We start from the raw sequence: 11,309 nt of genomic DNA on the forward strand, positions 1-11,309 counted from the left end.
CTTAGTCCCATTCTCAAGAGCCACATCAAAACTGACCCCATAGTCCTTAAAGAAATCAAACGTCTCCGAACAGATGCTAGATGGTCCTACTTGAACGAGCCCCTAGTTGCACTTGCACAAACACACCATATTGTTGCATCATTAAACATCGTCTCAATCAACAAACACATTGACCACATCAAGGGAGACCCAAACTTCATGTCATCCAGTATCTTGTGCTTCCAAGAAACGAAACAAAAAAAAAGTATGAACCCCCTGACACCAAACTTTGAGCATATTCAACATTATAATGGTTATGGTGTATCTATATTCCACCAGCCAAGCATTCAATCCATATGTCAAAAAACTGTCTCAAGAGTAGGACTTGAAATAATTGATGCAACTTTCTCTTTCGAAATCAAACTACAACTCATATCCATGTCATGAATGTATACAAATCACCAAACACACCAATAAAAACACTTCTTTTAGAACTCCAACACTTGATACAAGAAAACAATAAAAAAACCCTGAGCATCATACTAGGGGACTTCAACATCGACATCAGCACCACAAAAACCCAATACCAACAGTTGGAATCTCTACTTCATTCAGAGAACTATCGGCAACAAATCAAAGATACAACAACCATCTATAATTCAATGCTAGACCATATTTGGGTGAGAAGCCAACAACCTCACTACATTTGTGGCACAAGATTTTGCTTTTGGTCAGATCATTCAATCATATATATGCTGATCCCAAAATAAATAACCCAAAGATCATTGGAGGGGAGACCTCCCCTCCCTTCCCACTTCCCCCACCCTTCCTACCCACCAAACTGTCGAAGCAAAGGGAATCTACATTCATACCATCCAAACACCTGCTTTGATGTATATCAACCCATCTCACCATATGTATTAAACATAAATTTTGTAACCTACAACCATTTGGTCAATAGAGTTTTCCCCCCTACTCGATCTTGAGGCTCAACATGCGTGTACGACAATTACCTCATCTCTAAAATGTGTGTCTCCCAAAGCAACTATGCTAGATTCAATGGATTTCCACCTGCCTCTCTTTCTAGATTAATTATCGCTTTCCATTTTTCTATTAGCAAGGCAAATTTCTATGGCAGGCCTCGTGATTTTATCACATTTTTTCATCTTGTTTTATTATTATTAGTTGTGCTGCATCGCTGATTCTGATTCTGAAGTCGTGATTCAGGACTAACAACGATGAGGCAGTTCAGCCCACAATTGGCCGCTTGGCCTGATTTAGGCCATTAGCTTGGACCTCAATCGACTGTCAAGAGCCTGCTGTTTCAAGGTTCTTGCTGTAGCGGTGAAAAGCTGCTGGAGGACTTCATCTCCTGATACACCTCCGCCTTCTTTGCCTGCAAGCTATGTGCTCTTCATGAGGCCGAGCCAACTTTCGGTGGCCCCAGCATTTGCATCTCGATGCTGCTCACGGGCTCCGACGCAGGGCAGTTCTACATCCATTGCATCAGCGCCATGGCCACCACCTTCAGAGCAAGTGTTGCAAAAAAAGGTTGAGGCAACTGATCCTGTTCAGATCACTCCCATCAATATAGAAGCACTATTGTGCCTTCCTTGAAGAGCTTGAATTGCAAATCGCCCGCAAGGTTGTACTCCTACACACTGCTTCCAATATCCTTCACGGGCAGGAAACAATCGATGGGATGAGACTGTCATGCAATCGATTGTAACCCTAGTGTTTCTCTCCAATATCATGCCAACCGACCAACGACATTGAAGCTGCCAGTAGCATATCTCTACCCGCCTGTGCTACCGCGAAGACATTGAAGCTGCCGACAACATCTTTATCTCCGTCGACCAAGTAGACCTAAGTTTCTCAATTGTTGTCTATCCATTCCTGGAGACAGGCATACCAGTATGTCAGCACCTATTAGCCTCCAGCAGTAGTTCACTGCTGGCCATTCAACATCTGAGTGGGATAGCAAAGATTTTACAAACAATATGTCCAATATTGTGGCCTATAAAGAGATTCTCTTTCTAAACCGCATGCAAGCGGCAGCCAATGCGGTCGCAGTTAAGACTAGCAACAATAGTATACTACAGTGTTGCTCTTCAGCAGATGCATACGAAGCAGAGAATGCTGATGGTGTGGATTTGAACGCATAGTAGTTATTGCTTAGGAGCTCCCTTCTTGCCAATAACCACGATTTGGTGGCGGATCCTATGAGCAAAGTTCCATGTACGCAGCATCTATCGGATCAAGTTCATATGGTTGCAAAAGTAGACATCAAATTGGTATTGATACATAACGCAGGTTAGTTAGCAAGGAGGCAAGAAGACATAATTGCTGACCGAAGCAGCTTGCAACTTTAAGAGAGAGAGAGAGAGAGAGAGAGAGAGAGAGAGAGAGAGAGAGAGAGAGAGAGAGAGAGAGAGAGAGAGAGAGAGAGAGAGAGAGAAGGTAATATTTATCATATGACATAGAGCATAAAGTTACATCTGCATGTTTTGTGTATGGCAGGGAGGACATATATTCACAACACTGCACGTTTCAATTGTACAAGCGCGACTCCAGCTCGACAACATTGCAAGGTCCATTATCTGCATCCAATTTTCCATGCACATATGTTTGCTTGGCGCAACACATAAACGCTACGGGGCAGGGCACGGCTTCCGTTTCTTATAATTTTTTGGAGAGACCACAGTGCCAGCTCTCCACCATACTTTTGTATGGCACCTCTGTATGACGTGCACAATATAATGTGCACTTTCAATGTGACGTTTCATTGCAAGACGATATGTTTAACTATTCACATTGCTTTTTTGTAGCTTGACTCACATATCGGCCTGTACATTGGACAATCAAAAAGCACGAGTACAACATTGCAGGTCGGTAAAGCACCTCAATTATTGTTGCAATTCATTCGTGCTTTTTTTACTTCCTTGGTTTAGAATTTTCCGCATTACTTCCTTTGCTTTGGTTTATTTGGATCTCATTTTCAAAACTAGACACTCAATGTCGAGCAACATCTGCACGTGATTTACACGCGTAACTTTTTGCATACGGTTGCTTGCCAAATGTATTTGATGTATTCCATTACCAATTCAAGATACCAACCACGAATCAACAATATCCTCTTTCTATTCATGAGATTGATGAGCGATATTTGGATATAAAAGAAGAAGATATTATAATTATAGATGAGCTATCCATGGCCTTATCGTAAGACAAAATATCAATGTAACAAGCAATAAATTGGCAGATCCCTTCAACAACAAATGTGTTCTCTTACTCGGTGATCTTGCCCAACTAAGCCCAGTTTGTAGTCACGCACGGGAGATTTGTAGCACATTCTATATCATAAGCTCGGTCCACAGGCTACATGTGCAACTTTGTACAAGATTTCATGCTCTATAAGACATGCAACGAACCCTGAATTGCTTCAGTTCCTCAACAATTTTGTGTGAAAGAAAACTAGACGTAGATGAGATCAATTGTACTTGGGTGCATGTATTATAGATGAAGCGCATTTGCATGACTACATCAACAACTCTATTCCGATAATGTGTACTCACATGTTGAATATCCAACACTATAACAACCTTACATTTAATAAATTGTACAATCAAACTGACATTACAGAACTTAAAATGAAGACAAATGCGGATAATTAAAATGCCCTTGAGTAGTGGCTCCTAGACCCTAAGTTCAATGAGCTAGATTCGATCGCAATTTGCGTGCACTGCATCATCACTGAAAATATCGACTTGACAATCGGTGCAACATGCATTGTAGATGCCATGACACAAAACACAAAAGGTGAAGTTACGTGTAACATTTTGTCCTCATTCATTGTACTGGGAATAACTACGAAAGAAGAAAGGAAAAACACAAACAATTATAAAAGAAGAAAGGCAAAACAAACTCAAAATCCACCTTCACAAATGCGAGTTGACGTGTAGCGCTACCAACCATTCAATGAATTATTATTTTTTGAAATACTTTCCATTTGCAAGAATTTACATGTAGCATGTATACTAGAAAAAACATTCACCTGTAGATATAGTATGACAACCTTGCTTGGATATAATCTCAAATGTAACCACCGCTATAATTTCTAATAATTGATTCACTTAACTTTGTCTCCTCCTATAAACATTAAAACATTTTTCAAGTGTATATCCATTTCACACAATGCCGCACTTCCCACATTAGTCTTGCTCTTGTTCGCTTCAGTGCTAGCTGCTAAATGTCAATTTTCATATGTCATGTTATATTCTATAGATGTTATATAGCAAGGCCCACCAAGCAAGACTAGTTAGCTCGCCAGCATACTAGCATCGCTACTCTTAACGACTTTTTTGTGAAGTTACTAGTGGGACCTGTCACACTTGTGGGAACTTGGAAGTTGGCCTGGTAGGCTGTCGCAGCGCTGGACACATGGCTGGGCACCATAGAAAGGGTCCACCGCTTGAGGGCACTTTTGCATATTTGGACAGTCAACTAGGAGGATTGACAAGTCCAAGCACATCCAACGCAATGGTCGCGCAAGGCATAGTTATTATTAGTTACTTTTCGGTGCCTTACGATCACGCAATGCAGGTTATGAGGCTTAGTAGTACTAAGCACTCGGATTTTCAACTATGGTGATTTCCGCATAGTTGCGCTTGTAACCGGCCGATGCTTTTAATGAGCTTGTTGTTCACAGTCACTAAATGCTTGCAATCCGCAACGTGGAGGGTTGTGGTGATTTACGTCGTGCAGGTGTTGGGGCCAGAGTCGCTAGTAGTAGGCAACCAGCAGTTGCACGTGCTCACTCCATCTCAACAAGCCCTACTCGGAACATCCTCCACCTCCACGCATTGATCTGTTTGCAGAACTTCACCTCGTGTGACCACTCATGATTTTTATTTTGCACGCAACAATTAACAAAAGGCCTAGTTGTGTATTAGTTATCGCTATGGGATAACTATGCATCTGTGAGACCACGTCCCAACTCCGCAAGGGTAAATGCAGCCATTGTGTTCTCTTCGTGTGAATGTTTCCCGAGTCTCCGAGGGTGAACCCTAAGGTTTAGCTATGGCCCATGGTTTCCCAGCTTTGTCCCTCCCTCCCTACCCTTGTGTCAAGGCCAAGTTGGCTTAACTAGGCTTCCCACGGCCTCTATCTTTTCACCCACTTCCCTCCCCTTCTAATAATGCATGGGATCTCACAAATTTTCTCCCTCACTATAACTTCCTCCTAATGTCATGTCCTTTTATCCTTGTAACGATGAGATAGACCCCATTCTTCTTCAGTTCCTCCCGTGGATCACGCATATACTATCCACAACGCTCTTGTTGCTGGCCAACACTTTTTGCAGCAACAACTTCAACGCCAACATTATCGGCCTTCTCTTATCAAAATCCCACCTGGACCTCAACATGACTCCATTGGAGGAGTTTCACAAAATAGTGTCATAGGTATTACTAAGAAGAATGTAAAATCCCAAGGCTCGAAAACTCCTTAACTACAACAAGGGAGAGCTCAAGTAGGTAAGCCCTCTATGATACTTCCTTCCTCTCAAGTTCACAAGCTACACAAGGATTTAGAATCTAGAGGTCTCCTAGGCTTGCTTGTTGTGAAAGGTAATTGGCTATGACAGAAATGGTAGTGAGCTGTTCATGATGTAATTAGTATGCTAGTTACAGAAGAGAGGTTAGAGAGAAATATTAACACTAATACAAGTAGCAAAACATAAAGTAGATTGATCAACTAAATGCAAATGGTGGATACAAATGTGGCTCAAGTAATGGGGAAATGCTTAGATACAAAGTGTGTAAACGGGGCTTCTTTTATAGGAGTAAAGAGAGCATCTAGTGACATAAGTGATGATGTCAAATGTAGGCTTCTAGAGTAAAGGGGGTTTCTGCTAGTTGGTGGTGTAGATGTGGCACACACCCCAACAACCCTCCCTGTCTGTGTCAAACTAGCACCCAAGGGTACAAAGTATTCTCCCCAAGAGAATTTAACAGTAGGGTGTAGAATCAAATGTCTCTCCTAGAGAATTTAATAGTAAGAGTAGACAAAAAAAAACACCTCCCCTAAAGAGTAGTAGTCAACTAGGTGGTTGGTCAAAGTCAAAATGATGCTTTTAAATGGGTTCCGATGTTGTCTGGGAGTCAAAGATGAATGTCTACTTCAAATCTTCAAATATTTTGTTATTTGTGGTCGATGTCGACTTGTCGGTTGGCCATTAAGCATACAGACGCCCACCTAACCGAACGCCACATTTTTAATGTATTTATGCTCTATTATTTTTTCGAGCTAGTGTAGCTACACTATCTGTAAGTCCTGATTCCAGAGTGACAGATCTTCTCTATGAGTTGTAATTATTTCATGATATTTGTGAAGGCACATGTGAGCGTGGCCACTGGCCATTTAGAAATCCCTAGGTATAAAAGATAATAATGTTAGTATGAAAGGGAGGCTTATCTTTGGACAAAGAGGAAGCTTTGTATATGTATATTCAAGCAACCAAGTAGCTCTAACTTGCAATCGAATTTTCTAATAATTGGGTAATCTTATGTCGATTTACTTCTTCTTCTTCTTTTTCTTCTCCTCCTCCTCCTCCTCTCTCTCTCTCTCTCTCTCTCTCTCTCTCTCTCTCTCTCTCTCTCTCTTAAGCTATGAAACACGGACTCCTTGCCATCAGTGTTTAGAAAAAGGCTTGCTAGAGCTTAGTGGTTTTGAGAGTTTAGATTAACCGGTTTTAAATTGGGTTAACAGGAAGAAAAGTGGATAAAAATAGTCAAAAAATTATGTAATACTATAAATTTTATTACTACGTTTGGTGTGCATCTTAATGGGGAGAGAATGCGCATTGCATATATATTAACAAAGAGAAGGACATTTTGGTTACAAAGAGCAAGTGTGAGAGGAGTCTCAAGGGATTTGGGGGGGGGGGGGGGGAAGAGAGAGAGAGAGAGAGAGAGAGAGAGAGAGAGAGAGAGAGAGAGAGAGAGATGGGGCCAAGACTCTTTGTTGATACGTTGGCCTACGAGAATCTTGTCTTGTTGACACTATGGAGGGGAAAAGAGGAGGAAAACATGTGGACACACCAAGAGCTTAGGAAACATTTAATGTCAATAAAGAACATGATAAAAATAATCCCAAATTAGTTCAAAGATTTGAAGCCTTTGGTCAAATTGGAATGATACAAAAATGACATGCATAAGTTGAGATCTCTCTCTCTCCTTCTCTCCCTCTCTCTCTCTCTCACTCACACACACACCCAAAGATGCTCACAAGATCTGGGTTGTGTACTTGGAGTAAAAGGAGTTATCTCACTCACTGGTCGTGACCAATACTTCACTAATCAACTATGGAACGTACATAGACCATTCATCAAATGTGGTTGTGAGTTTATGGAGGAATCTTGCAAAGATGGAAATTTCCTATGGTTCAACCATGTCTTATGACTTTTTCTTGCTGACTCCCTAAAAAAGTCAACTCTAAAGTTTCTAAAGTGGGTCACTATAAAGGTGCAGGAGGCTATCAAATCCCTCCTCATACATGTGATGTACAGGGATAGACTTAAGGCCTACATAAAGCATGCAGCCCTGGGTTGCATGATTCGTTATTCGACATTCATTTTATTCGTGAATAATGGTCGACTAATACTTTCTATAGATTTATTCGTGCATATTATTTGCTGCGATGTTTGCTTTTTTCAAAAAAACGTTTTACTGCTTACATATCTATCGATAGGCTATCGATCGATAGGCTTTCGATCGATAATATAAATCGATCGACATGATTTCGATCGATATAGTAGTAGTATATAAAGCCCAAATTTGTGTGTTTTAGCTACAGTTCCCTTCATTAAAGTGTCAGGTTACCTCCAACATAGAAAGATTGAGTTGTCAACTTAAAAAATCTTTGATTTTTTAAGAAAATATTATTTTTATTGTTTATACATTAAAGATAAAATAAATATATAGATTTGAATCACCTTAGAAGTTATTCTTTAACTCTATTGCTATAGTTTAAATAAATTACTCTAAGCAGTAGAGACTATACTTCTAGCTCTACTTGTTTAAGAATAGATAAATAAATAATTTACGTATTAGAGGCTACTTTTCTAGCTATAGTGCGAATGTATAATTCTAAACATTAGAAGCTATACTCTTAGCTCTATTTGTTTTAGAGTAGATACTAAAAGTGATATTTGAAGGTTAAAATCTATCATAGCTATAATATGTGCATAGATATAGTGTTAATTCATACATTTTGGAACATATACACATACATGTAGGGTCATTTGGTTGTCATGAACAAATGTTCTTACCTCTATATAGACACAGAATAGGGCCACTTAGTGCCTCTTGGTTGTTATGAGATGTTTCTCTTACTTCCAAGTGAGGTTTAAGGTATGAAGTAGGATTCACTTGGTTGCATAGAATAGGTCCACTTAGTGCCTCTTGGTTGTTATGAGGCGATTCTCTTACTTCCAAGTGACGTTTAAGGTATGCAGTAGGATTCACTTGGTTGTTATCGAGCTTATGCTCTTACCTCTAAGTGAATACGGTGGATTACCTATAGAATCCACTAGGTTGTGATCGAGCGAAAGCTCTTACCTCCTAGTGAATATTGATCATGCATAGTACTTAGGAGTCACATGGATGTTATCGAGATCATGCTCTTACCTCTATGTTAATGTAGAAATTAGAGACCTCAGTTATTTTAGGGTCGATTGGTTGTGTTTGAGCAGTAGCTCCTACCTCCAAGAGACATAGATAGAGGAATGTGAGATGACTCCATCACTCATCTAGGTTGTCTTCAGCAAACGCTCTTTACCTCTTAGTAGCCAGGAATGATATCTCCATTGGTGATCTTCCCTAAAATATTATCTTAACACTATTCATTCATCATTTTAATTTAGCAAATCATATCTATAACCTTTTTCTTCATCATTGTGCTATTATGGTGAAAAATTATAATCATAGTGTATCTATTGATTGTAGGATATATTTTGTTGAAGTTAGAAAGCATGGTGCAAGGAAAAGAGTGGTCATATGTGGAGGAAAAAGAGAGTGGCAAAACAATTTCGCTTGTGGAATGCAAACATTGTGGGCATAAGTAGCACGGCAACGCAACTCGCATTAAAGAATATTTATTCGGCACTAGCCCTAATGTGAAAGAATGTGGAGCACCACCTAATGACATATGGGTCCATTTTGCAGGGTATGTAAAGAGATGCAAACAGGCACGACTTCTTCCTAAGATACAGAAGGGTATGACATGTGTGTCATCTTTCAACATAGAAGAAGTGAGTGTAAATCAAGAGGACATGCAAGCTAACCAAGGACCTTCAATGGGAACAACCCAAACACCTCAAAGTCCTTACACTTTTCCAAATGGTGCCATGGGAGGGATAGATGCAAGTCCCGGGACATCCAGTAGAGCCGGTATGCCTAGGACTCTACAGGAAGCATTCACTCAACATGACATGCTCGAATTGCATTTAAAGTGAATTGTGGAATCCCATTTAGTGTCATAAGAAATCCTATTTTCCAAGATGCTCTAATGTCAACTGCAAAAGAAGGATTCATCTATCTTGATTATAATAAAATGCGAGCAAAATATGTGGACAAAGTCAAGAGAACGATTCTCAAGCGAACAGTGCTTGACTTTGTTCCAGCATTTGGCTGTACCAAAGCCCTCGACGGATGGACCAGCTGTCAGAAAAAACCATTGATTCATGTCATGGTAATTTGTCCCAAAGGTGCAATGTTTTTAGAGGCCATTGATACCTCATTGAAAGGGAAGACATCTCTCTACTTGACAAAGGTATATGAGCGACTGGGTGGACCGAAGAATGTGACAGCTATTGTTACAGATAATGCTTCCAACTACAAAAGAGAGGGTTTAGCCATTATGGAAAAGTACTCAAAAATTACATTGACTGGATGTGCAACTCACACCCTAAATTTACTCCTAAAGGATATGGGAAAATTATCATTCATAAAATAGGTTCTTATTGATGCCAATCACATAGTCAAGTTTATACGGGAACATCAGTTTACATATGCTCTCCAAAAAAAGCACTTCAAATTTTTTGTGCCACATGGTTTGCTACATCATACTATGTTTTGAATAATCTCATTGAAGTGCGAGCGGCTCTTGCAGAAATTGCTGCAGATCACTGTTGAAAGTCTTGGCTCAACAAGTATCCAAGCCATCGCGAAGCAGCTCAAAAATGTGTGTCCTTGGTGCAATCTCCTCTCTTTTGCCGGAACATTGACAAACTTGTTGGGGTTAGTACGCCTTATGTGGAACTACTAAGGGTTGTTGACACAGATAAGTTTGTCATTGGTAAGGTTTATTGGATCATGTTTGAGGCATTGCGTCAAACCAAAAAATACAACCATTACAATGCAAGAGAAATATCACAAATCGTGCATCTTGTGGAAAAACGATGGGCTGAAATGCACACACCATTGCATGGTGCTGCATTTGTCTTGAATCCAAAGTTCCAGATGAACGGACAAGCCTCCAACAAACAGGTGATGAGAGACTTTAGAAACCTCTGCTCGTAGTTGTTGCCATGCAACGATGGCATGGATGCATTCCAGCAGAGGGTGGATGCCAATAGGGAAGGAACTTTTGGAGATCCTTGGGTTCTTAATAGCGTTAAAAATATTTGAGGCCCAGTATGGTGGAAAGAATATGGAGGAGACGTAGTTGAGTTACAACACGTGGCGACCAGGGTGCTTTCGATCGCGGCATCCAGTGGTAGCTGTGAGCGCAATTGGTCTTCTTATGACTATGTGCACTCAAAGCGCAAAAATCGCTTAAGTCTTGCTTGTGCCGCAGACCTTGTGTACGTCTTTTGTAACATGCATCTCCTTCATGCACCCACGAAGATAGCCACACGTGCGATCCAAGTACACTCTGGAGTGCTTCAAACACATGAAATTGTGGCGAAACAGAGATGTAGCGATGATGAGATGGAGTGGGAAGTGGCTACAGAATGTTCAGACAATGAAGAGGTTGATGACCTGGTGCCTGTGAGATAGATGGCAAAATGTAAACATCTTTTCATGATAATGTATCTACTCTATCTCATTATAGCTCCCCATTGAGGTATATATCTCACTTTTTTGATTTAGGAGCAACAAAGTTAAGTATTGAAGAGAGTTCACATAAACATAAGTATTGAGGACATGATGTGGCAACCAAAGAAAAAAACATTCTCAAATCCTGAACAAAGTGAAATCTATAAACCGAATTCTCAACAAAGTCATCAATTAGCAACTCCAAAACAAATTCCTTGCCATAAATGGGAG

The 11,309-nt window shown here is 40.3% G+C and overlaps 1 pseudogene; it reads left to right on the forward strand.

Annotated features, from left to right (window-relative positions):
• The first annotated feature begins 9,591 nt into the window (after window positions 1-9,591).
• LOC147433081 (uncharacterized) lies at window positions 9,592-11,039 on the forward strand (annotated as a pseudogene).
• Window positions 11,040-11,309: the final 270 nt, after the last annotated feature.

The sequence above is a fragment of the Adiantum capillus-veneris genome, chromosome 20, assembly GCF_014529385.1.
Source record: "Adiantum capillus-veneris isolate H3 chromosome 20, ASM1452938v2, whole genome shotgun sequence".
In the NCBI taxonomy this organism is placed as follows: Eukaryota; Viridiplantae; Streptophyta; class Polypodiopsida; order Polypodiales; family Pteridaceae; genus Adiantum; species Adiantum capillus-veneris.